General features: G+C 40.0%; 1 protein-coding gene and 1 pseudogene across 1 annotated transcript in view; one reads left to right on the forward strand and one right to left on the reverse strand.

The window, feature by feature from the left end:
* The window catches only part of LOC122903514 (myosin-IIIb-like), a 157978-nt gene that overhangs the window by 80711 nt on the left and 49761 nt on the right, over nucleotides 1-27506 (forward strand). The window lies entirely within an intron of this gene.
* On the reverse strand, nucleotides 585-20859 carry LOC122902079 (annotated as a pseudogene).

Consider the following 27506-nt stretch of genomic DNA (forward strand, 5'->3'; position numbering starts at 1 on the left):
CACCCTTTAACATTACATTTTTTAAGATTAACTTGTTTATTTTCATTGCTACAGAGTATCCTACTTTATGAATCCAGTTTTCTGTCACTGGGCATCTGAGTTGCTCCCAGTTTAGACCTCTTACAAAAAAAAAAAAGAGAGAGAGAGAGAGAGAGAGGCCCACAGATGATGGTCCCACACACTCAGTAGTATGGCACAGTGGGGAGACTTAAATGGACATCTCAGCCCTGCTACTCTAACAGCTTTGTGACTTTGGGCAAGTTACTTAACCTCTCTGTGCCTCTTTCTTCTCATCTGTAAAATGGGAATAAAAATACCTATAACCTGGGATATGCAGGTAAAGTACTTCCCACATTACTTGGCATATAGTAAGCATTCAACAGAAGTTTGCTCCTGCGTGGGGCTCTGTTTCTTATTCATGGGAATAGCTCATTTTCCTTTGGGTAAGTTCTTATCTGGATCTGGAATTAGAGCAGGCTTTGAGATAATTCTCTTCAACCCTCTTATTCTACAGATGAGGAAACGGAGTCCCAGGAGATCAACACAGAGCTGGGTTCTAGGGAGAAATCAAGGAAATGCTGCCTCTAGACCACTCTCATGGCCCAGACTGCTCTTGATGGTTCTTTGGACAGCCACTTTAGCTTCTTACATGTATTTTCCTCTTTGTTCTACAAAGGAAGGGGAAAACAGAAAGCCCAAAGGGTTGATCAGTTAGCTCTATGGGCAGCAGTAGACTATGAAATCAATTACGTTATGCCCAAGCTATTTGATTGTGTTGGCCAGAGTTTACGATTTGATGGGCTCCACCCTGGTTAGGTTCAGAGGCAAGCAGGCAAAATAAAAGACATAAAACTATGCCTCAAGGATTACTGACATTAGGTATAGGTGTTCTGTTTAGCTTAGACTGCTGTCAGAGTTGCATTAAAATTACTTGTTTTTTTTTTTTTTTAAGGAATATATTTCTTTTTGAACTATAAAGATGAAGTTGGGGTAATGACAGGAAGGAGCAGTTCAAGGTAAACAACTGACATTAAATGAGTGCACAATTTACTTCCAAGCAAGAACAATTCACAGTGACTTTTTCTTCCCCTGCTTCAAATCTGCATTCTTTCCTAAACCAGACTTTTCTGAGCAGTGCCCACTGCCAGCCCCAAAACTTTCCAGTCCCATATTTTGCCTGCCTTTCCAGGACCTCGCTGGTATTTAACCCTTTGATCAACCTGAACTTCCTTGGTCTCTGTTCTACATTCGTAAGAATGTGGGTACGTGTGTGTGTTTAGATGTGTGTGATGCTCTGGCAGCTTTGAGGGAACTCCAGGTAAGGACCTGTCCTTCAAAAATAAGACTCTAGGGGAGCCTGGGTGGCTCAGTGGGTTAAGCGTCTGCCTTTGGCTCAGCTTATGATCCCAGGGTCCTAGGATGGAGCCTCATGTCAGGCTCCTTGATCAGTAGGGGGCCTCCTTCTCCCTCTCCCTCTGACTGCTGCTCCCCCCGTTTGTGCTCTCTCTCTCTCTCAAATAAATAACAATCTAAAATAACAACAACAACAAAACCACAACTACAAAAATAAGACTCTAGATTATCAGTTCAATGCATGAGAATAGAGCCTGGCACAAGGTAAGCACTTAATAAACATTTAGCTGCTGCTGCGATTTCTTAACCCTCAAGGGAGAATCACTTCTGAAAGGAGCAGTTTCCAAGTTAACAGTTCCTCCTTTCCTTTCAAATTGTCAAGATTTGTGGAGTATGCTAAGATTTTTATAAACTGCTCTTGGTTTTTCCTCCATGTCACCACAAGTCTCAAGAGTTTATCACCATGAACCTTTACTGCATTTAAGAACAGTGAGACTAATTTGTTGGTATTTTCTGGGTCTGGCAATTTGTGTAAGGGAGGAGTTCTGTTTCATTAATCCACGTAAATAGTATAAGGACTATACCCCTCCCAGCAACTCTCATCTCCATTTCCTTTCTTCACTATCCAAAAGGGTCTGCTCAGCTGCTTAGCAGTGAGCAATTACAACAGCCAGTCTACCTAGACATTAGGCTGGCTTTGTCTGACATATACATGAAGACTCAGTGTTCCCAAAGGGACCCTTCCTTTTTAAAGGAAGAAATTAATGATATCCCTTTTCATTAAATTGGTGCCAGGTATTTTTCTCTAAGCAGCCTATTTAAAAGAACAAATTCAAACAGGTCCAAGAAACAAATGCCAGAGATCCACAAAGCTCTTAAGGGATGAGTTTACATACTATCCTAATTTCAAAGGAGAAGTTTTAATGCCTGAACAATGGCGGAGCTCTCCCAGTGGGCACATGCCAACTTTAAATGTCAAATTCTGTATTTGTGCGGAAATCAGATAAGTGCCAAGAGCTCTAGGTTTGTTTCTGTCCTTAACTGATTTGTCCTCCAAAGGACAGTTCATATGCTAACTCATTACACAAGGTCCTGAATGTCTGGGGTGTGGGTGGGGGATGGAACATCCAAGGATTCACTCCAAATCTCCAAGGATCAAATTACAAAGTGTCCATTCCATTTGTCCTTCACTGCCCTATTTACCCATGCTCAGAGCAGTTCAGCTCACAGCATCATGCTTGTACTCTGCCTTCTGATTTTCAACTTGGGTTGCTGCCTGGAGCCCAGAGCTTTTCTCATCTGTGGTAGGCTGGTCATTCCTTGCTCTAGACTACATCCTCTTAATCAGTCCACGAATGGAACCCACACTTCATGTAGCAATTTCTATTTCTTCTTCACCGGAAAAAAGTACATCCCTGGTCTCTCCCCTTAGGGAGTTAGAATAGGTGCTCCCTTGAACCTACCACTCTGAGCAAATCAACCCAAATGAGCATAGGGGTCACCTGTAAATAGCTGCTGAGAGATTAGAAGATGGAACACACACTGTGTAAAGGCTTTGTTTACATTATCTGTAACCAGCAAATTATAAACATTGACCCTAGAGTGATTATCTTCTCTTCAGTACTTCTGACAAATGGTCAACCAGGATGATTTCATACACTCTTTTGCAGACCTTTTTCATCATGAGCCTCTTGGAGAAGCCAATGGAATCCATGTACTCTGAACCTAGAAATCTGGTGCATATAATTTCAAGGACTTTTTGAATACCTTCATGTTCCTATCAGTGTCTTCATCCCAGGTTAAGAATCTCTATTCTTGTAAGAGGAATTGACTAATTTTGAAGACTATCAATTTCATGATTAGAAAGCTTAATAGAAGGGCTTCTTTTTTCTTCCCAAAAACTGAATAGCAAGGCTACTTCTTTTAATATATGGTAGTACTTCAAATATTTGTAGATTGCTATAGCTTTCTCAGTTAGACTTCTCTTTGAGTTCTTTGGCTCTGCAATTCATCAAATGACCCTTAAAACCTATGACTTCATTCAGTAAAGTTTTATGCCAGAATCTAAGGCCTTAGGACTAGACTAGAAGATGTATTTGCATCTAAAAAGGATGGAGCTGTGGCTTCTCAGAAATGCCAAGGCAGGTTACTATATAGTCTTTTACCTCTTCATTAATAAGGGGGAAAAAATGAGCTTGAGAAGAAGAGAGATGAGTTTCAGCAAAGGACGCCTTCAACACAAGACAACACCACAGAGAGGGACCTGGGGAATAAGAGAGTATTTTCTTTCTTTACTCACTCTGTTTCTTCCCTCTGATTTCTTGCTAGGACTCTCTAGTGGACAGATCATTGGGAAGCCACAGTAGTCCATACAGGTCAGCTTCTGGGGCAGAGAAGATGGTAGAAATGGATGGAAAATGGATCTGTAAGGAAGGAATGCTACATCACTTAAAAGGACCCAATATAAGGGTATCTGGATGTTTCAGTCAGTTAAGCATTAACTCGTGATTTGGGCTCGGGTCATGATCTCAGGGTTGTGAGATCCAGCCCTGCCTCAGGATCCATGTGCTGGACATGGAGCCTACTTAAGATTCTCTCTCTCTCTCTCCCATCTGCTCCTCTGCATCCCCTCTCAAAAACATAAAAAACTTTAAAAGGACACAATATAACTTCAATCCTAATATAAAATTCATAGCAACTCCCATAGAAATGAAAACTACTTATCTGGAAGATTTTTTTTTTAACATTAGGAATGTTAGGAATCATTCCCTGCTTTAATAAACAGACACTGAAATACAGTGACTTTGATAGACAAATGTTTACTTTCTTTATGTCACTAGAAATCCAGGGAGGGTACAGTTTCTGGCATTGGTTCAGGAAATCAAGAATGTCAGGCAAAGCCAAGCCTATGCAACTCTCCTGGCTTTCTTTCATGATCCTAAGAAGACTGCTGAAGATCCAGCCATCATGTCTACTTTCTTTGAAGGAGAGCAAAAAGGCTTTTCCTGGAAGCCCTACCTAATGACTTCTCTTTACATCTTATGGGCCTCCTTTATCTACAGAAGAAGCTGGAAAACATAGCTGGTCACATTGTGCCCCATATTATGTAAGGGTTCTATTGGAAAAGAGACAAGAAAGAATGGAAGTTGAATAGACAACTCATAGTATCTATCCTAGGTAGAATTTAATCATATATTAAATTAGGACTTTGTTTCATGCTCATTTCTGAACTTGGGAATTCTCAAGTTTTATGAATCAGATATTCCCTCCTGAATGATGAGATTTAGTCTCAGCTGTTTTATGGAATATCAAGGCCTTCGGGCAAGAAAAAGGCCACTTACAAGAGATGGCTATCAAATTCCAAGGCACATATTCAAGTGTCTTGTGGAGAAAGTTTGTGCAAATGAAATGAACCTGTTTCTTACAGAGTCCAAAAGTAAGAGAAATGGAAAAGACACATTTTGTTAGCATGCTGGTGAAAGTATAAAAGAAGAGTTTTTGTGCAAAAGTATTTTGCAATGTGTATTAAGAACCTTTTAAAAAATTGTTCAGATACTTTATGCCAATAATTCACTCAGAATTTGCCCTTTTAAAACGTCCAGAAAAGTTAGGAGAACAATTGAGTAAATTTGATATAATTCTATTGGGAAATAATACATGATGATTAAAAACTACATTTACAGGGGCACCTGGGTGGCTCAGTGGGTTAAGCCGCTGCCTTCGGCTCAGGTCATGATCTCAGGGTCCTGAGATCGAGTCCCGCATCGGACTCTCTGCTCAGCAGGGAGCCTGCTTCCTTCTCTCTCTCGGCCTGCCTCTCTGTCTACTTGTGATTTCTTTCTGTCAAATAAATAAATAAAATCTTTAAAAAAAAAAAAAAACTACATTTACAAAGCATGTAAGAGAGTAAACGTGAATTGGTCTTATTGTCAAAACAGCCTAAGGTTCTGCTGTGGTTTTGCCTGAGTATTCCAATCCTCTACATCTCCCTTTCTTTGAATATCCAACTGGAATGGCTGTAGCCCCCATCCTAGTAGGACTTAAATGTTCCACTCCATTGCTGCCTGTCACCGCCTTGAACTTCAGAAAAAAAAAAAAAAATACTCCTTTCTTTTAAGATTTTATTTTTGGGGTGCCTAACTCAGTTGGTTAAGCATCTTCCTTTGGCTCAGGTCATGATCCCAGGGTCTTGGGATCAAGCCCCTCATCAGGCTCCCTGCTCAGTGGGGAGCCTCCTTCTCCCTCTGTGCCTGCTTCTGCACACATGCTCACTCTCTGTCTCCCTATAGCTCTCTCTCAAATAAATAAATAAAATCTTTTTAAAAAAATTTTTTAAAGATGTAATTTTTAAGTAATCTCTATACCCAACGTGGGGCTTGAACTCACAACCCTAAGATCAAGAATCACCCGTGCCAGCCAGTTGCCCCCAAACACTCCTTTAGAGAGAAATTGACAACTTAAAAGGCAATTCATAAAAGGAGAAAATGTGAATGACTCATGACTATATGCAAAATTTTCAACCTCAAAATTTAATATGAGAAATGAAAATTTATTTTTTGCCTCTCAAACAGGTTAGACTAGAAGAAAAAGATGATGCATAGGCTGTCAGTAATACAAGGAAACAAGCATTCATAACGTTATTTGTGTCAGGGCCAACAACTTCTTCAGAAGGCAGTTTGCTCATGATCCAGCAAAACCTGTTCTATAATCTTATTGTCTCTTCATGATTGAGTAAGAATATTGGAAGCTGTGCATTCTATTCTGTGACTGGTTGTATTGACATATAAACACAACTCAGTGATGTTAATTCTCAGTTGTTCAGAGAATGATAGTAGATGAAAAGAGAAACACGATGTGCTTGACATGGGAGATGGTATCTAGCACATAGGAAGCACTTAATAAATGTTAATCGAGTGACAAATTATTTCAGAAAGGAGTCTCTTTGGAGGAAATTAGCTTTGTTTCAAAAAGCATCTTGGATCTTGCACTTTCGTTGCATATTGTAAATATTTCTGGCCAATAGTTGTAACTGTGGAACTAGAGCTTAGGAGATGGGGCACAGCCATCTGTCTAGAACAGTGGGAGACTTTAAGAAATGGTATTTCTTTCTTTCTTTCTGTGTGTGTGTGTGTGTGTGTGTGTGTGTTTTAATACAGTCAAATGCATTATGAAAATGAATGCAGTCTCTAAATAAGACTAGATTAGTAGTGAGATTAATAGTGGGCCTTGGAAAAGTTTGTAGGGGGGAAGGTAGACTGAAGCAGGTGGCTCTGTGGTTTATTTCGCTGTATCCAATGCTTTGAATGTCAGGAAACTAAACTGGGTCATCTGATTGGGAAGCACGATCATTTTAGATAAATTAGCGTGGTCTGGAGAGATGGTCTGAGGCCCTACTAAAAGGAGGATGTAGTTTCCTTCAATATCTTTTCTTCTCCTCTGATCAAATATTTTCCCCACAACACACCTGAAAAATCCCCAAACCTTTGTTGCAAAAGAATTTGGCTGTAACAATCAGTGAGGATAACTTGGAATATTGGTCTTTATATCAGCACATTAGAATATGCTTGGATTTTAATGATGAAAATATGTTGAATTAGAAACTTGTGCAAGTTTCAGTGTTTATTTTCTTAGAAATTCCCAACAGAATGTGTTCAAATCACTTAATACAAGAAAGCATCTAAAATAGAGGTTAAGAGACTTAACTGTTTCTCTTACAAAGGGAAGGATGGAAGTAATGTTTTTCAGTTAGAAAGACTCTGGATAGAAAATGCCATTTAGGTACATAACATGGTAACCGAGAAAAAAAAATAAGTTTTATTTATTTAATCCTTTTTTTGTTTGTTTGTTTTTTGTTTTTTGAGAGAACACACATGTTGGGGGAAGGGGCAGGGCAGAGGGAAGAGGGAGAGAAAGTATCTTAAAACAGGTTCCACGCCCATCCTGGAACCGGACATGGGGCTCAGTTTTCTGACTCTGAGATTATAACCCAAGCTGAAATCAAGAGTGAGATACTTAACTGACTGACCCCCCTAGCACCCCAAAAAATGAATTTTAAAATATGGCTAGGGCCTTATTATTTTGTTGACTGTAACACCTGAGAATTTTTACCATGTGAATTGTATAAGCAATAATGTTAAAGCTTACATTTTAGTCTCCTTTTATTTTTATTTTTTTTCCAATTTATTTATTTTCAGAAAAACAGTATTCATTATTTTTTCACCACACCCAGTGCTCCATGCAAGCCGTGCCCTCTATAATACCCACCACCTGGTACCCCAACCTCCCACGCCCCTGCCACTTCAAACCCCTCAGATTGTTTTTCAGAGTCCATAGTCTCCAATGGTTCATCTTTTAGTCTCCTTTTAAATATACATTACAGTTAGAATTTTGTCGCTTGAGTTTTTCAAAGCTCTGCTTACCCCGTTAACTAAATATTATTATCCATCTTAGGGAGGGAGTTCTAAGTGGCCAGTAAGAAAAATTCTATTTCTTTGACAACATTTTCCATTAATTTATTACCGTTATCTGCACTAAACTTACTAAAACATTGAAATCGATGGAGTTATTAGATCATGGTAGTGAAAGAAAGCTCAATTTTTAAAAAATTATGCGCCAAGTGTGAATGGGTTTGACATTTTGAAAAGGGTCTCACTCTCAGTAAGTAAATCTTCTTTGTATAATTCTGAAGTTCAAATGTTTCTGATTAGTGTCCTGATGTCTTATTGGTACCTCCTGGAAGGCAATAAGATTAGTAGTGTGCGTGATTTCCTCATATCTCAGCATGATTGAGTCCAGGTTTGGGAGCAGGGCAGTAACCCAGCTGTAGAACTGCAGCAGTCTATACATGAGTCAGACTCAGAGCCTTAGGACTTAAACTTGGGTGTTTGTCAACCATCTAACCTTTGATAGAGACAGTTTTAAATAAGACACCTAGCCCATGGCATGTGGGAAGCAGGTTGTACACTTTTTGTAAGCAGCCTTCAGTGAAAACAATTTGAACTGTGTTTCTTGAATTTATTGGCATGAAAAGGATGTCTTCTTGTCATTCAGAGTCTGTTTCCTAAGAGCAAAAATAAAATGATGCAACAGAGGAAAGAGAGGGAGTGATTCCGGTTATAAGCTTGATGTTACATAAGTCTGATTATTGTGCTATAATAATACTGTATTTGTAATAAGTGTAGGGCGACCCAATCAGGTGGAGGCCAGCAGCACGGGCAATGAGGGAATTCACTAGAGGCCGAATAAAGGAGACAGAAACTTATTGAATACACTGCAAGGGAGCAGTGGGCAGCACAGCAAAGGAGAGGCTATCTGCCAGGAGGCAGTGGTGAGGGAGGAAAATGAGGAGGTATGGGAACATAAGGAGTTTTCCGTTTTTGGTGCCTATGTCTAGTTACCTCATTGGTCAGCTAGGGCTTTTGGTTTTTCGGGGTGGATCATCTAAAGAGCCTGTTTGCATTTAGCCTGGTGGTCACTGTGGGCCATTTTACCTTACTCAGCTTTACATTGCTCAAGCCTAAAAGCAGCCTCTACAATAATTATAATATATGGTGGTGGGTATTAAGGAGGGCATGTATTGCATGGAGCACTGGGTGTGGTGCATAAACAATGAATTCTGGTACACTGAAAAGAAATTTTTAAAAATAAATAAATAAATATAATATAATATATTCTACTGAAACTGTCATTGTAATACCAAAATCATAACTAGATGATTGTTCATGAAATTAACAGGAATTTCGATAAGATCTTTGTGAATTTGAATTTTTCAACTGAAAATGTAACTTTTCTCCCCTAATATCTCCTACAAAGTGGGTCTTAGGTGATTCTAGTGGAGAATGTGGGAGATTCAAAGAGGACTTAGAGAAATGTTTGAAGCTCTCTTTGGACCTGCAAGTATGACATTCTTTTGTGTATGTAAAAAGTCAAATAATGGAATGGTTAAGACAGTTAACAGAGACCAGAGCAACAAAGAACAAGTCACTGAGCTTTGCTTCTGATCAGCCTAGGCTGTTTTGTTTGTGGCTGAGATTGCGAGGGAATGATCTGCTAAATGGCTCCACTCTCATGCTGAAAGGTCTCCAGGCAGAAAGCTCAGTGAAAAAAATAACACACGGCCAGAGTCACAAACAGAATGCCACTGTAGAAAAGCCACCTTTTATTGTTTCTTATAGGGAACAGAGACAACTTCAGGTGTTTGGATATGGGGCCTTAAGCAGTCTTCACACAGCCAAGTTGTAAAAAACTTGATGAGATTTAGAAATGGGATGAAGAGTTGCATACATTTTTATGTGCCTTTAAATTAAAATTTCAGGGGCGCCTGGGTGGCTCAGCGGGTTAAAGCCTCTGCTTTCTGCTCGGGTCATGAACCCAGGGTCCTGGGATCAAGTCCCATGTCAGGCTCTCTGAGTCCACTTCTCCCTCTGTGCTCTCTCTCTCTGCTCAGCGGGGAGCCTGCTTCCCTTCCTCTCTGTCAGCCTGCCTGTTGGCCTGCTTGTGATCTCCGTCTGTCAAATAAATAGAAAAAAAATTAAAATTTCATATTCCATAAGCAACTTTTTAAAGAAGTAGTAGCATTAATGTTTCCTGGAAACAAATACATTTTACAGCTGATCTTCAAGTGAGGCACTCTGGTGTTCTGCTGGGCCCTGGAAAAATTGTGGGCCTACCAAGATATTGCAGCAGTCAGGCGGGACTGGGGACTGGGCCTTTGGGGCGCCCCTGTCGGTCAGGCTGTGCCGTACAGATAGTCTGACTTGCTATGTGTGTCGTGATATGGCAAAGGCTAAAAAACCTGCTTTACGAATATACTTTGTAAAATCCCTGAATTCTAAAAAAAGAAGCATGTTAAATTATTTGGGTAATAAATACACAGAGGCAGAAAGAGGGTAGTGTAGCATCCCCAGGTAGAATGCACAGGGTGTACGGCAATAACGGGGCAGAGAGTGAGGGCAGGCCAGTGCAGGAAAGCCAAGGACTTCCCAAAGGGCTTTTTTGCTTCCTTTGCTTGACCACACTGACTTTCTAACAATAAATACTCAGAAATGTTCTAGCAAATGTTCGAGAGTGAAGGCATATGGAGCGTTTGATTTTGTTTATGTTTAAAATATGGTTTCCACACAGATGGCATTGGTTTAGCTGTTGTGTGACTTTGTTTGGATCTTCTTTTGCTCAGAAAAAGAGATGAGAACCATAGCTCTTTGAAATGTCCTGCTTCCAGGTTTGTCTTCTATAGTTTGCTTCTCCACATTTGCAGAGGTATGGGCTTTTGTCCCTAAAATACCTTCATTTGTGAAATTACAGAGACTTTCAACAGTGGTTTCAGCTGGATCTTGAATATTAGGGGTAAGGCATAAAAGGAGGCCATGAAATTCTATGGATCGTTGATTTAAATATTTAGATTTTTAGATTCGAGAGGGCAGTTGCTGTAGCAGGAATCTAGCCATGATGCTAGAGCTGAGGAAGCCAACTATTTCTTTGAAAGGTTAGATGTCCAGGGACAAGGTCTACAAAAATGAATTTAGTGACATATGTGTCCTATTATATAAGTTGGTGTTTAATATCCAAAGATATTTTTAGACATCCTCTCTTTCATTTTTCCCTTTTAACCTTGGGGACGACAAATGGGAGGAGAGAAAAAACAAAACAAAACAAAAAAAGAGAAACAAAATCTTACAATAGTAGAAATATATAAAATTGTGAATGTTACCTTTTTTGTCTGTTAATCATTATGCCTCACTTTTGGATGACTTGGGGCCTGAATATTATTGCAGGAAACAGTGGAGTGCTAGGTTTCTTCCCTCTTGTCTGTATATTGCTTTCTTTTTGTCTCTATTCAGCTTTTCCTAATGGCTCTTCACCCATCTTTCCAAGCGTGAGCTAAAGTCGGTGTCTCACTTTTGCATCACCCCCGCCCCTGGGGTGGGGGGGTGGAATGCAGTTTCCAGTAATATTCAAATATGTTTTTCTCTTCACACTAGTGTGGTATCTTGAGTTAGAACAGTCGTATAATAAGTTACCCCCTTACATCAACACATTACATCAAGAGCCAGCCCCTGAAGGATTTTGCAACAGAATCCATGAAGCTGGACTTGAATTGTGTGTTAACCCATAAGCCAAAGAGTCATTTCCTTCCCAGGACCTTATGAAAGAAAGACTCTGTAAAACCGATTATCTTCTCAAGATTTAAGTTTTGAACGGTGATCCATAGAAAACTGGGAGCTGTGGAAATATTCGCTTTTATTTCTTAAATCCTAGAATTCAGGTGACTTTGCCAGTTGTTTGTTTTGTTGTTGTTGTTGTTTCCTGCAAGATCTGGTTCTTTTAACAGTGTCCTCATTATAGGGAGATGTGGATTATTTGAACATGAGAGTGTTTGCTAAATGCTTTATCCACCTAAGCCTAATTTGACTAACCTGGAAGAGGATTAAGGACACTCAGACACTGCTATGATTGTGGGGCAAGAGCCAAAATTAATTTACTGAGCTACACAACTATTGTTTCAAATGTTTGGGAATCAGATTTAGACCTCATATATGATCTTGGGTAAAGACAAAGCGTTTTCCCATTTGTAGAGAGAACAAACTTCTCCCAGCTGCTATAATAGGAGCTGTGTTGTTTAAAGGAAAAGTATCTATCAGTTTGAAGGGTTGAAGTTGAGTTGGTTTGTTGGTCTTTTTATCTAGCTTCTTCTCTTATGCGAGAAAACCATATTTTACTAGAGATAAAATTAATCTTTTTTATATTAGATCTTTGTGAACAAAATAACCAACTGCCCCCATTTTACAGATAAGGAAACTCCTGTTTCTTTGGTTGTTTTTGTTTTTTTTTAAGATTTTTTTTTTTCTTTTAATTTATTTGACAGAGAGCATAAGTAGGCAGAGAGCATAGGCAGGCAGAGAGAGGGAGAAGCAGGCCTCCCACTGAGCAGGGAGCCTGATGCAGGACTCAATCCCAGGACTCTGAGATCATGACCTGAGCTGAAGGCAGTCACTTAACCAACTGAGAAACCCAGGCGCCCAGAAACTCCTGTTTCTAAAGGTTAAGTGCCTTGTCCACACTCACACAGCCATAAAGTGTCAGAGCCGAAATTCCACACAGACTTTTCTCACTGCCAAGCTGGGCTCTGGGCCACCATGCTCTGTTGTCTTCCCTGGCAAAAGTATTTTATTCTACTCAAGGTCGTGAGATATATCTTAGGTCATTTGGGCTGCTATGACAAAAATACCACAGACTGCATGGCTTAAACAACAAACATTTATTTCTAAATAAATGTTCTGGAGGCTGAGAAGTCCATGATCAAGATGCCGGCACATTCAGTGTCTGGTAAGGGCCTGTTTCCTGGTGCACAGACAAAGGTCCTTCTGTTGTGATCTCACATGGCAGAAGTGGTAAGGAAGCTCTCCTGCATCTCTTTTCTAAGGCCACTAATCCCATTCCTAATCACCTCCCAAAGGTCCATCTCCAAATATCATCACACTGGGGATTACGATTTCAACATACAAAGTTTGGGAGCTGAGGGACAAAAACTTTTGGTCTATAGGAGATACCTAACCCTGCTTTGGGGTAGTTTTTCTTAATCATTGTATGGCTGACTATGCTGATTTTATTCAGCAAGTGACCATTCTGATTATTTGTCCTTAAAGAGACAATCACTAATATTTTATTCTCGCTTAGATTTTGAATTCTTTATTTGCAATTTTTCTTAATTGTTTTGCAGATCTCTACAGCTCTCAAATGATACATAGATATCAGTATAAATATTTATTCTACAAATTAGCAGCACCCAGCAACCCACCTGTAAATGATAGGGGGGAATTTGCGGTTCCCTTAGCCTTATCTGTAAACCTATTGCTTTTTCCCTAATGTGCTGCTAGTTGAAAGGCAGTCCTTTTGACATAAATGTTTATCCCGTCATCCGGAAAGGCTTCCCAGTAACATCTCCTTTACTTACTTAGAATTACCTCCTTAAAAGCCTGCTGTTAAAACTACCTTGTGTTTCTCAAGACAGGTAACACTTGGATAGAGTTCATTTATCAGACTAGTTAGCTGGCTTTCACCTAGCAATGTGGACTTTCTGAAGGAACTAGAGATGTTGGTGGAGACGTTTTTGAGCAAGAACAAATAAAAGACTTGTTCATTTCTTGAATATACATTTGTCATTTGTGATCCGGGCCACAGAAGGAGAAAGATGAATATGATTGTACCTGCTTTCATGTGGGATAATTCTTATTATGTTATTATACACAGAATGAAATCGGAGCTCAGTGTTAGGGCATTTCACATAGACTTGGAAGTTAGGGAAGAGGTCAGAAGTAGATGAGCCTGAACTGGTTCTTACAGGGCAAGCAGATGGAGTTGTTGTATTGGAGCGGAGACTGAGCTCGAAGGAACAGTTGGAGATAAGCCGGAAAGGTAAGTTAGGTATTAGATCAGGAAAGGCCATGTGTGCTGAACTGAAGAATGCCATCTTTGTTCTGAAAGCTATGGGGAAACATCGAAGATACTATGCAAAGAATGACATGCTCGTTTAGAAAATTGCCTCTGGCTACCATGTGGAAAATAGACAGGATGGGGCAAAACCAGACATGGGACTAGGAGAGAGGCCGTCGCTGTGGTCCAGAGGAGAGTTGGTAAGGTGTGAATTAAAGCAGTGAGATAGATGGAATGATTCTCCCAGCGGGGAAAAAAGGGGAGCGTGCAAGGCCTGGTGACTGATGTACAGTGGGACTAGGAGAGGGAAGGGTCTGGAATGAAATGCCTTTGTTTCTGGATTGTGCTCTTCCTGAACACATTATAGAAAAGTGGTGCCTTTTCAGCAATTTCTTTAAGGCACTGAGTCTCAAAGGCAGCTGTAGATTATGATAAAATGATGCTAGAGAGATAAGTGTGAAAATAAGGGTAGGGTTTTTTGGTACGGAAATCAAACACTGCTAGTCAGGTTGGCATTTCCTCTTCCCACTAGGAGCACAGGTCCTGCCCTCAGGGCCAAGATTGGCACCTGCTCACACATAAGCTCCTCTGGGCAACATGGCAGATTTTCCACTGGGTGATGCACTTGCTTTTAAAAAAAAAAAAAAAATTTATTTATGTATTTGAGCGAGCAAGAGAGAGCATGAACGCGAGCAGGGGGAGGTGCAGAGGGAGAAGGAGAAGGAGAGAAGCAGACCCCCTCTGAGTGGGGAGTCCGATGAGGGGCTCAATTCCCAAATCCTGATATAACGACCTGAGCTGAAATCAAGAGTCAGTGCTTAACAGACTGAGCCACCCAGACTCTTCTGGGTAATGCACTCCTTGAAATAATTTCAACAAACACAAATATCTATAAACATATGGCTTAATTGAAGAAAAAAACAATGTAATATGTGTTGTGAATCTATGCCTGGTTCTCATTTTTCTAGGCCAGTCTATTACAAGAAATAATTCATGTCACATCTAGTTTTCCTTTAGATATTCCTGGCCCTTTTATCCCTTAGTAATTTGCCATATAATTTCCGGTCTTTCATATTTGATATCCCAGCTGTGCCTTGCACAGTTGGTCTCTATGTGTCGTCCTAGTCAGGGATATGGCTCAAGTGGAAGCTTTATATTTTCTAAGCTAGATTGTAAACTCTCTAAATCAGAGCCACTCTCAGTAGAAGATATCTGTTATCCTGGACATTGGACTGCTTCTAGGAAATACTTTACGTACATAGACTAAGTTATACTGAGCAAAGTTTGCCTGAATTGTGAAACTGCATTATCTAGTAACTGGTGGGATGCAGGATACTTGTCAAAGTACAGAAACTATAGAGTGGCAACTGAAGTGATTAATTCAAAGTGAATACATGATTGCATTCTTCCAGAAAGAGCTACACCTGGGCTCAAGAACATAAGCCCTCCATAGTCCAAGAAGACTATCAATTCCATTATGAGTCTGGGAATCTGTTTATTTTTTAAAGTAAAATGAACAGCTAAAAAAAAGCAATTAACCTTGTAAATAAGTAGGAATAATTTCTGGCATTTAGTGGCATACAGCTTATAAGCCTTTGACACAAAATTCTCCTAAAAGTATTTTGTATCATTAATTGAATAAGTTCTAAGGGGAGGGAATGCTTGTGCTAGCATAAGCTAGAAAAGTATTTGAAGTCAAGAGGTGAGAAAATAATGCTAATATATTTTTCGCAATATATTTTAAGAAAAGGGAAAACATATCTGAGTGACTAAGTGTGCCCGTCAGTAGGTATATAAATGGTCCTGTTTAAGATTAATTTCCGTCAGGGGCGCCTGGGTGGCTCAGTGGGTTAAGCCGCTGCCTTCGGCTCATGTCATGATCTCAGGGTCCTGGGATCGAGTCCCGCATCGGGCTCTCTGCTCAGCGGGGAGCCTGCTTCCTCCTCTCTCTCTGCCTGCCTCTCTGCCTACTTGTAATCTCTCTCTGTCAAATAAATAAAAATAAAATCTTTAAAAAAAAAAAAGGATTAATTTCCGTCAATCAGCGATAGTTGTCCTTTCCCCTCTCCATTTTTTCTTGAGCTAATTAGTAACTATAGTCCCAGTTAAGTTTAAAGTTCTTTAAAATGTGTTCAATAACTGCCTTATAATTATTTCTTGTTTTTTTTTTTTTTAAGATTTTATTTATTTGACAGAGAGATCACAAGTAGGCAGAGAGGCAGGCAGAGAGAGAGGAGGAAGCAGGCTTCCCGCTGAACAGAGAGCCCAATGCGGGACTCGATCCCAGGACCCTGAGATCATGACCCAAGCCGAAGGCAGCGGCCTAACCCACTGAGCCACCCAGGCGCCCTAATTATTTCTTGTTAATGCTTAGAGGGGAATATGTCTTTCACCCCATTTAATGGTGGGAGAAACTAATGACCAAGAAAGGGATATGACTCCTATAGCTCAAAACAAATAAAAAGACTTCTGGAACACAAAAGCACTTCGGATAGCATGCATATATTTGTTAAACAGAAAAGCTTTCTTGTGTTCTATTTGCTGAAGTTAAGTAAATTATAAAGCCTTGAACTAGTTTTGTTCTGAAATGTGACCACTTTGATGATATGCACGCATGGTGGGCTCACATTAACCTTTGTCAGGTTTAAGCAATACTTAATTGTAATTGGCTTCATTTTCAGTTGGCCATTATCTAATTTATTGAGATTGACCAGTGTTACGTTTTTTAGGATTTCAACACAATTTGGGGATTTTCAATGCAGATATTTTCCTTTTGCCCAAGGCAATAATAGACAGGGATGCAAACACTGCTTTAAAGACGGTGTCTGCTGATTTACATATTTTAAAAGTATTAAGATCAAAGGTAATGAGAATTTAATCCATATGGCATGCAGAAGATAAATAAGAATATTAATACTATATCAAGTACTAATTAAAAGAAACACATGGATCTAATTTTAAGAATGTAACACAGGGATGAAATAGTCTTTGTAAAGTTAAGACCTGATTCTTTTGTAAAAAGGACAGTTATGGTGAGTTGAGTTTTTTCCCCTCAGGGTGAACAACTGGCTGGTTCGTGTATATATAGCTTTCATAGACTCATGATAATAGTTATGAGACAATTATTGTGCTTTAACAGTTTACAAAGTGCCCTTACATCTTTTTTCCTCAAAGAAAAACTTTAAGTTCCTAGAACTCTTACCCCCATTTCAGTGAAGTGAAAATATGCTCATAGAGGCACATGACCCTGGACCTAACATCAATTTTGATCTTAATCTTAATCTTCTTCTTTCCCTCTCCTCCCAGCCCCCCTCTGCTTTAATGATGCTTACTAAGAAAGGTACAAGAAAATAAGCACTTTGGGGCACCTGGGTGGCTCAGTGGTTAAAGCCTCTGCCTTTGGCTCAGGTCAGGATCCCAGGGTCCGGGGATCAAGCCCCGCATTGGGCTCTCTGCTCAGCAGGGAGCCTGCCTCCTCCTCTCTTTCTCTCTCTGCCTGCCTCTCTGCCTACTTGTGATCTGTCAAATAAACAAATAAAAATCTTAAAAAAAAAAAAAAGAAAAAGAAAAGAAGCACTTTCGGTCACCTAGAGTAATGGGTGTTTACACAGTACATTTTTAGATTATCTGTACAACTGTTTGTATACTTTATGCTAGTCATCTCACTTTTAGGAAGCTAATTTTAGGAACTATTCAGAGATATGGTCACATGTTTATGCTTAAGGATGTTTGTGGCAATTTTAAGTGAAAATTTTTAATAAACCAAGTGTCCAACAAAAGAAGAGTGTTTAAATTATAGTACCTCTTACATGATATATTAGGAAGCTGTTAAAACCATGTTTACAAAGACTGTTTACAGTTACTAGTAAGTGTTTGTTTTTAAATGTTTATCTTCCGATATCAGTCTGCCGTTCCCATTCCACTAAAAGAAAAAAAATAGAACGTAAGTATAATTTTTCATATGTATTTCTATACACCTATATATTTATATTTATTTCATCTGTATCAGAAGCCAGAAGTTCTATAAAGAACCAGATAGTAAATATTTTAGACTTTGTGGGTCACAGGGTCTCCTGCTTAGCTCTGCTGTTGTAGAGTAAAAACCACATAGATAGTACATAGTCAAATAATCATGGCTGTGTTCCAATAAAACTTTATTTAGGGACACTGAAATTTTAATTTCACATAATTTTCTTTTCTTTTTTTTTTTTTTTAAAGATTTTATTTATTTATTTGAGAGAGAGAGACAGTGAGAGAGAGCATGAGCGAGGAGAAGGTCAGAGAGCGAAGCAGACTCCCCATGGAGCTGGGAGCCCGATGTGGGACTCGATCCCGGGACTCCAGGATCACGCCCTGAGCCGAAGGCAGTCGTCCAACCAACTGAGCCACCCAGGCGTCCCTTCACATAATTTTCATGAGCCACAAAGTATTATTATTCTTTTGAATTTTTTCAGCCTTTTAAAAATGTGAAAACCATTCTTAGCTCATGAGCCATACAAGAACAATAGGTTTGGCCCAAGGGTTGTTACAGTTTATGTTACGGAAAGAAATAACTTTTCTATTTTAATGACTTAAAATAGTCCGTTACCTCTGAGTAACAAAATTGTAAGAGGTCCTTATTTTCTACCTTAATATTATTAATTATTATTACTTATGTGTTCTACATTTTCTTTTTTCTTTTCTTTTTTTTTAGAGGGGACAGAGGAACAGAGGGTGAGGGAGAAAGAGAATCTTAAGCAGGCTCCATGCCCAGCACAGAGCCTGACATGGGTCTTGATCTCACAACCCTGAGATCACAACCTGAGCCAAAATCAAGAGTTGAATGCTTAACCGACTGAGCCACCCAGGGGCCCAGGTGTCCCTCTACACTTTCTATAATGCATATATAACACTTTAATTAATAGGAATCAAAGAATATACATAATTTTTTAAACACTTATTATCATTTCATGAACCTCCCTGCATCTGGCTTCATGCTACCAGGACACAGTTCCCCCCCAACACACACACACACATACATACACTAATCTTTTCTTCAGCTTTCTCCTGAAGAATTTGACCTTCACCATTTCAGGCTGTTTGGGGAGCTTTCCCTTCCCCAAAACTTTTTAGTAGCCCAGTCACACCACATCAATGATGGGAGCAAGCTTCAGGCTTGTTTTTTTTTTCCAATTTATTTACTTTCAGAAAAACAGTATTCATTATTTTTTCACCACACCCAGTGCTCCATGCAAGCTGTGCCCTCTATAATACCCACCACCTGGTACCCCAACCTCCCACCCCCCCGCCACTTCAGACCCCTCAGATTGTTTTTCAGAGTCCATAGTCTCTCATGGTTCATCTCCCCTTCCAATTTACCCAAAAGCACATACCCTCCCCAATGTCCATAACCCTACCCCCCTTCTCCCAACCCCCCTCCCCCCAGCAACCCACAGTTTGTTTCGTGAGATTAAGAGTCACTTATGGTTTGTCTCCCTCCCTATCCCATCTTGTTTCATGGATTCTTCTCCTACCCACTTAAGCCCCCATGTTGCATCACCACTTCCTCATATCAGGGAGATCATATGATAGTTGTCTTTCTCCGCTTGACTTATTTCGCTAAGCATGATACGCTCTAGTTCCATCCATGTTGTCGCAAATGGCAAGATTTCGTTTCTTTTGATGGCTGCATAGTATTCCATTGTGTATATATACCACATCTTCTTGATCCATTCATCTGTTGATGGACATCTAGGTTCTTTCCATAGTTTGGCTATTGTGGACATTGCTGCTATAAACATTCGGGTGCACGTGCCCCTTTGGATCACTACGTTTGTATCTTTAGGGTAAATTCCCAGTAGTGCAATTGCTGGGTCATAGGGCAGTTCTATTTTCAACATTTTGAGGAACCTCCATGCTGTTTTCCAGAGTGGTTGCACCAGCTTGCATTCCCACCAACAGTGTAGGAGGGTTCCCCTTTCTCCGCATCCTCGCCAGCATCTGTCATTTCCTGACTTGTTGATTTTAGCCATTCTGACTGGTGTGAGGTGATATCTCATTGTGGTTTTGATTTGTATTTCCCTGATGCCGAGTGATATGGAGCACTTTTTCATGTGTCTGTTGGCCATCTGGATGTCTTCTTTGCAGAAACGTCTGTTCATGTCCTCTGCCCATTTCTTGATTGGATTATTTGTTCTTTGGGTGTTGAGTTTGTTAAGTTCTTTATAGATTTTGGACACTAGTCCTTTATCTGATATGTCGTTTGCAAATATCTTCTCCCATTCTGTCAGTTGTCTTTTGGTTTTGTTAACTGTTTCCTTTGCTGTGCAAAAGCTTTTGATTTTGATGAAATCCCAAAAGTTCATTTTTGCCTTTGCTTCCCTTGCCCTTGGCGATGTTCCTAGGAAGATGTTGCTGCGGCTGAGGTCGAAGAGGTTGCTGCCTGTGTTCTCCTCAAGGATTTTGATGGATTCCTTTCTCACATTGAGGTCCTTAATCCATTTTGAATCTATTTTTGTGTGTGGTGTAAGGAAATGGTCCAATTTCATTTTTCTGCACATGGCTGTCCAATTTTCCCAACACCATTTATTGAAGAGGCTGTCTTTTTTCCATTGGACATTCTTTTCTGCTTTGTCGAAGATTAGTTGACCATAGAGTTGAGGGTCTATTTCTGGGCTCTCTATTCTGTTCCATTGGTCTATGTGTCTGTTTTTGTGCCAGTACCATGCTGTCTTGATGATGACAGCTTTGTAATAAAGCTTGAAGTCCGGAATCGTGATGCCACCAATTTTGGCTTTGTTTTTCAATATCCCTTTGGCTATTCAAGGTCTTTTCTGGCTTCAGGCTTGTTTTTGGCAGCGTTTGCCCATGTCTACTCACAGGCCAAGGTTCATAGTTTATGAAGGTTAACAGTTGGGCAGAAGCTCTTGTTCCTGTTAAAGTGGTAATGCCTTGTACCAACTTTTCCCAAGTAACTTGGGAAGTATGTGTCAAAGCTGATTCTGTGAGATGCAAGCCACCAGCATTCCCCGAGCCGATGATGCTATGGCTCATGTAATCATGGAGTTTCCTGGTCTTCCTTTGTCTGCACCGCATGTCGGCAGCCCAGACAAAAGAGCCACATTATTTTTTAAAAAAGAAAGAATTTGTCCAGGTTTAACAAATAGTAAGTGATAAGGGCAAGGTTTGAATAGAAAACCCCTCTCTACTATGCCATTGACTCCTATACTCTCGTGGCTAGAAAGATCTTTAGAGATCTACAAATAGTTCAACCCTTTAATTTACAAAAGGAAGTGAAGATTCCAAAAACTTAACAGCTTGCTCTAGATGCAAGGCAATCAGTGTGAGAATCCCAGCTGGCCCCATGCTTCCAGACTCCTTGTACACTGTTCTTTTGACTTCCTCCATAGGCACCATTGGATGTAGGCAAGATCAGTGGGCAGGTGGGTGGGTGGGTTGGTTGGTTGGTTTTAACCTCCAAATCATTTTATTTTGTGTGTACCCTTCCCTTTGTGGTTCCTTTTTTAAAAATAGCCACAATCAATTATGTAGGCTAATATGTGAAAACACCAGAAGCTTGGTGCCCTTTTATAAAAGCACCCCATATGTAGAACAATTTAGCTACAAGAGGAAACATTCGTGTAGTTATGAAAGAAGAGTCAATTTCGAAGGTTTGGTGGGGTGGATAACTGTGAGCCCTCGTCTGTGAGAACATGTCCCTGACCAACCCCTCTCCACAGGAGCTTCTCTGCTGCCCTAGGTTCCTTCCAGGTCTTTAGACCTTCTTCTCATAGTTGGCCTACTCTCTGACTACAGCGTTATCTAGAAAAAGGGCAGAAAACTAGAGCCGGAGGTCCTGGGTTCTGGTCCCAGTTCTACCTCTTCACTCTACAATCCCAGGGATGTTTTATGGAAAAAAGCTCAGCTGAAACTCTCTTGTCTTTCATTTTCACTCACTAGCCAACATTTCTTGATCACCTGGAATTATATGCTAGACTGGCAGGGGGCAGAAGGAGAAGTCAGTCACAGCTCTGGTTCTCAGTGTCAGCAGAGTGGCAGTAACTCCCCTGTCCACTTCCCAGAGAGCTGGGTATCCAAATTAAATTATCTATATGAAATATTTTGAAAACTCAAACACTATGCAAATGTAAGAGGCCATTTTTATTATGCATCTTTGTTTCTTGCTAAAGAGTCAAAGGCGAGAGGCTAAGGCTTTCACAATGTTTCACCAATGAAGGAGGGTAGAGGGAGGCCCTGATAGAGTTTCAAGATCTTGGGTTTCTAAAAATAGCAATAGACTGTCCTCGGGTCTTTTCCTCCTACTGGCCTACCAATATGCTAACATAAAGAGCTGAATGCAAAGATGATGGAAGTTAAGTCACTTCTAGGTTATGATTAATTTAGACCTGTATGTGTACTAATGGCTCTGAATTCATATCCTTAGGATATTAGAAATAGCAACCCAAAAATTAAAAAACAAACAGGTTCCTATGCCTTTACAACCAAAAGAACAAATTTAGAAAAATTTTTCCTATTCAATTAAAGGTTTATGGTTTTTTAGGGTGTAGAGGGGAGACAGGTTATAAAGTACAATTCGAGCTGAAGTCAAACAAAGATCAAGGATTTAACCACTCTTTATATTTTACCATATTCACTTATACTGGTTATATACCTGTGAGGGACTAATACACATATATTAAACTGCATTTTAAAGAAGACTGCATTGTCCTTTATGATCACACATATTTTTAATTACAAGATGACTTCATTGTAAGGCTTTTGCTGGCAAGTAATCACACACCTAACTCAAACTAGCTGAAACAATAAAGAGGATTTATTGGCTCACTTAACTGAAATGTCCTGAGTACATGAGGTATGACTTGGTCAGGACCTCAGGCTCTGTTCTTTGCAATTCCCTTAACTCTACTATCCTACATAGATAAACTTTATCCTCAGTTTGGTTCCTCTTAAGATGGCAAAAAGGCTGGCAGCAGTTGTTGACTTTACATCTAAACAAAATCACGGCCCAGAATTTGACCAGACTACCCTTCACCAATCCCTGTGGCCAGAAGAGTGGCTGGTGCCTGGGTTCTATGCACCATTTACGGTAAGGAAGGGAATGGTGTTACCCTGATGTAGACCTATTAGGGCCCATCCCTGGATCCGGGAGTGGGCTCAGTGCCTCCCAAATGATGACTGCTGTGCATTTTGGAAGGTGTGGAGTAGACTTGGAAGATACAACAGTGTTCATTATATCTGTCATGGACCAGTCAGGAGACAGGAACCACACCAATTATTTATTTTTTTTTACACTGTTTTTTTTTTTTTTTCTTAAATGATTTTTTAAATTTTTTTATTTTTTATAAACATATAACATATTTTTATCCCTAGGGGTACAGGTCTGTGAATCGCCAGGTTTACACACTTCACAGCACTCACCATAGCACATACCCTCCCCAGTGTCCATAACCCCACCCCCCTTCGCCCAACCCCCCTCCCCCCAGCAACCCTCAGTTTGTTTTGTGAGATTAAGAGTTACTTATGGTTTGTCTCCCTCCCAATCCCATCTTGTTTCATTTATTCTTCTCCTACCCCCTTAACCCCCCCATGTTGCATCTCCACTTCCTCATATCAGGGAGATCATATGATAGTTGTCTTTCTCCGATTGACTTATTTCACTAAGCGTGATACCCTCTAGTTCCATCCACGTCATCGCAAATGGCAAGAATGTCGACACACCAATTATTTTAATGGAACTTAACAACTCTTCAGTTGTCAACCAACATTAAAGAACTGAGAAGGCCAAAGAGGGGCACTGCAGTATCCCAGAGATTAAAAAAAAAAAACAAAAACATTAAGTCTACCACTCTTAAAGCTTCAGGAGCAAAGAGAAGATGTTGTGACTATGAGAACTTGGGCTTAGAGGAGGAGCCTCATGGAGCTGAAACCTAGACCTCTGAGCAGGGTCATGTCCAGCTGGTGCTGGTGTCTGAGGGAACGCAGTGAGGCTGCTGCTGATAGCAGGAGAAATGGCAAAATAGAGCCAACTGCAACTGTTGGAACCAACCCTCACTGCCAGGGTGAAAATCTCTCACTGTGGTGATGATGACAGGAACCAAGAAAAGCAAGAAGGAAATGTGTGTAGCTGTGTCATCCTTGTTACTGTAAATGAAATGCTCATTAACAGATAGTAGATGCTTATCATTTCCTTATTTCTTACTCTAACATCCCTCAGTCAAGATCTCACCTTGTTGAGATTCTTTACCTGGCAAGGTAGCCCACGCTTCATTCCTGAGGGGTCTGAATTTTCAGGGTTCTTCATATTTCTACTTACTGTTTTTTGCCACGAACTTTTACTGTTAGACCTGGAAGTAGTGAGAGGACCCCCAAAATACCCTGGGTTCCAGAGAGAATCCCATTTCCCTTCATTGTGTAGCTGCAATTCCCTGATCATCAGGATCAGTCCATCCCGCGGAGTAGTCTCTTTCTTTGCCTGATGGTGCAGTGGCATAAGGAGTCCAGAATGCCAGGCAGTGGGCCGTCTCATCTTCTAATTCAGTGGGACCATTGTGGCATGCCCTGGTAGAAGCATGCCTTTCTTGGATACATAGACCTTTGAACCAGGAAAGCTCAAAGTTGTGGGGACAAGAGCAAAAATTCTATATAAAACTATTTTAATTATTTAGAAGGTAATAAAAAATTCCAGAGTAGACCCATTATCTCTCATTTATTGCTCCCTTGAAAATATATTTTTATCTCAAACTTTAATCTCCTGGAGGGCAAAGTCTGTGACTGGTTCGTGTAGGTATGTCAGGGGATCCTCTTCTAACATCCGTATCCTGATAGCAGTCAGTAAATGCTGGTTGAATGTGTAGGTCGATAGATAGCCAGAGATGGCCTAACTGGTTAGTATCAAAGGACTAAAAATCTTTTCGTTTTCATTTTAATATTGCTAGATCACACATGAAAGCTCAGAGTCTTCAGTCTCTGGATTCATGAATAAATTCTAGTAATCTGACTCAGCAACCCCATTTATTGGTATTGGGTTGAAGATTACAAGTACGTGAGTTCCTCAGAGGAGAGAGGTCTTTATTCCCCTCAGAGTGTCATGGCTTTGGGGTGGTGTTTAATATTACTGTGCACTTTAAAATGGAATATCTTACATTTTAGAAGATTCATTTTCTTGCACGTGACTTTAAACAGGGAAACATTTCATTAGCTCCTCTTCCCAATTCCTGAGAAGCTCCTGAAATGTGAACCAAAGCAGTCTTCCACCGCCCGGAGCTCCTCCACAACATCAAACGCTTAATGAAAATGTTTTCCTTAAACCTCAAGCATTTCCAAATATTAAATGTGAAGAGGAAAGACTTTGCTCTAACTGCAAATTGTTCTACAACTGCAGGGTATGTGAAAGTGTGTGTGTGCACACGTGTGAACATATGCACGTGTGTTTTTCCTGTTTAATACTTCTGACATAAATTTAAAATTATGCCCAAACACTCTCTAAACACCTAAATATGAACAATACCTGTCTGAGGTATTATCAAGTGTTCATTAGGAAGAAGTAGGAGGAGTATACAGCCTCCCCAGAGCACAGCCAAGCTGTCAGCCTGAGGAAATGTAGATTCTCATACACCCAAGGTCACGATGCCCTCTTGGGACTATAATGCCTAGAGACCAAACATGGGTTGTTTGGGGGGAGGAGCCATGCGTGGACACAAGGGGTGACCAAGCAGATTAATTTTAATTAGCTTGATTTTACTAAAGCACAGTTTTAAGGGCTGGCCTGGACTTTAAAACAGAACAGCTGTTCTGCATTTGAAATTTCATCCTCTCCTCAGCTGCTGTGAAGTAGTTGTGTTTTAAATAAGTAATATCAAAAGTAGTTCCCTGTGAGGAGGTATTGGAAACTTAGTGAACATTTTCTGTTACAGGATTTCAAAAGCATCCAGAGGTAAATACAGTGAACACTGTTAATTACTGCTAAAATGTGCATTTTATGTAATTTATACTTTGTTAAAAATGTATTAAATATCCTAAGCTGTTAATATATTCACTGCATTATCCACAAATTGCCTCATTTCTCTGAAGTAACTGAAAATACTCACCATGTTCACTTGTAAATCTTGCTGTAAAGAGTAGATGTTATGGTCTCAGTAAACAGCCCCCTCCGCCCCCCAGGAATTGTGCTGTTGCCCGCTGGTGGTGGCATTACTGAAGGAGGCCCAGACAGCTTACTGAAGGCTTGGCTCTTTAGTAGTAGGCTCCAAAGAGCTTAGCATTTTCTTAGAAAAATGACCTCGTTGCAGAAATTCTATATAGTATAGGGAACAAGTTATTGTTTTTATGAAATTCATATCCTAATGAGTCCATAAATCCCGGGCAAACTAAATGTTTATGGTTTGAATGCAATTACTCAGCATATTTATAGAGCTTGTCACTATAGATGTTATTCATATAAAGGCAATAAGATACACTTCTTGGTTGTGTAGTCAGATGGAGAAACTTTGACCAGCAAAGAACTGGAGAATCAGCATCACCAGATTTAAAGATTTGTAATTTACAAACAATACACTTTTCGGACAAGACCTTTTCAAGTTATTTGAGCACAGCGGGGGCACTGCCATTGCTTCCTCCTAAGGCCCAGAAGTTGTCAGGGCCATTGTCACAGAAGCAGCCCCAACAAGGGGCTGGAAGTCAGGAGTAACACCCATCCCTGGAGTGCATGACTCTGGGGCTGCCAGGACTACCTCCACAGTCTCACAACTCCCAGCAGCCCAAGATGCTCTGCCCTCATCATATTCAACCCTGAGGGAAGTATCTGCTTCTGGCTGAGGGGCCGTGATCCAGGCTGCTCTGGAAGCCCTGCCTGCCTAGAGAATTCATTTCACTCTGCTATCCCGGAAGGATAGTGACAGAATTGTGATGTTCAAAGAAGTGACAGAATTGTGATGTTCAAAGAATCTTTGCTAAGCTATCTCTTTTCTTAAATTTGTTGACCAGCCATGCTAAGGAAAAGATGGAATTATCTTGTTACTTTTTTTTTTAAAAATGTATTAAAAAATTGGAGCCAAAGAGAATGGTATTATAAAGAGGCGTCCTATAGTTAATAACATTACATTGATTTTTTTTATTTTTCTTATGGTATTTGTCAGCTTTTAAAGATTTATAGTTGTGAATTTTTTTCTTATTCAAAATTAATAATCAAAATTAATATTAGATCTAGTTTACATTTATAATTTTACATTCTTTTTCTAAAGACACACACACAATTATTTAAGCTTCAGGCCCCAACAAAGTTTACATTTACATTTATTTACACATAAATAATATGTGTTTTTAAGTTTTATGTAAATACAGAATATATTTATCATTCTGCAAGTTTATTTTTCCCTTTTATTAGTTTTTTTTTAAGATTTTATTTATTTGACAGAGAGATTGAGATCACAAGTCTGCAGAAAGGCAGGCAGAGAGGGGGGAGAAGCAGGCTCCCTGCTGAGCAGAGAGCCCAATGTGGGGCTGGATCCCAGGACCCTGAGATCATGGCTTGAGCCAAAGGCAGAGGTTTAACCCACTGAGCCATCCAGGCGCCCCTATTTTTCCCTTTAAATGTTTCCATTATTTATCCATGTTGAAGCATGTAGCACTGTTTCATTAATTTTGTGAATGCAGCATCATATCTATTCACTATTTTTTCACTATTACAGATGACACTGTGACAGATGTGTAGGTCTCCTTATGTA

Source organism: Neovison vison, chromosome 3, assembly GCF_020171115.1.
Source record: "Neovison vison isolate M4711 chromosome 3, ASM_NN_V1, whole genome shotgun sequence".
Lineage (NCBI taxonomy): Eukaryota > Metazoa > Chordata > Mammalia > Carnivora > Mustelidae > Neogale > Neogale vison.